The sequence below is a fragment of the Neoarius graeffei genome, chromosome 25, assembly GCF_027579695.1.
Source record: "Neoarius graeffei isolate fNeoGra1 chromosome 25, fNeoGra1.pri, whole genome shotgun sequence".
NCBI classification, from domain to species: domain Eukaryota; kingdom Metazoa; phylum Chordata; class Actinopteri; order Siluriformes; family Ariidae; genus Neoarius; species Neoarius graeffei.
The window spans coordinates 27,310,362-27,310,838 of NC_083593.1; positions in this window are offsets into that span (position 1 = coordinate 27,310,362).

A 477-nucleotide genomic window follows, 5' to 3' on the forward strand; every position below is an offset into this window, starting at 1 on the left:
ACATTCGTAGCATTTTATTTTCGGACCTAATAAGTACAATCTTGCATTACTAATCCCTTGCAGTGTAATTGCTTGATAAAAAATTACATGATTGAATTCATTTGACATCATATAAGGGGGAGGGACCAGCGTCAAACAGGAGGTTGCTTTGGCCGTTTATTATTATTATTATTATTATTATTATTATTATTATTATTATTACTACTACTACAAGGTGCAAATAGTTATTACACATGGTTAAAAGTCAGGGTTGTTGTTTTTTTTAAACAGAACAGCAATAAAGTGAAGTTAGAGACTTGGATGTTGCTTTTAATAAGAAATTGAGTAATGAGCAACATATTGGTATGTTCTAATCTATTTTAATAAATAAAATTGCATTCAGAGAAATAACTTCTTGAAAATCATAACATCTGGTCTTAAAAGGCTTAAACTGTCTTTCTCTGCTGTTATGCATTTTATTAGTCATTTAATGACGAG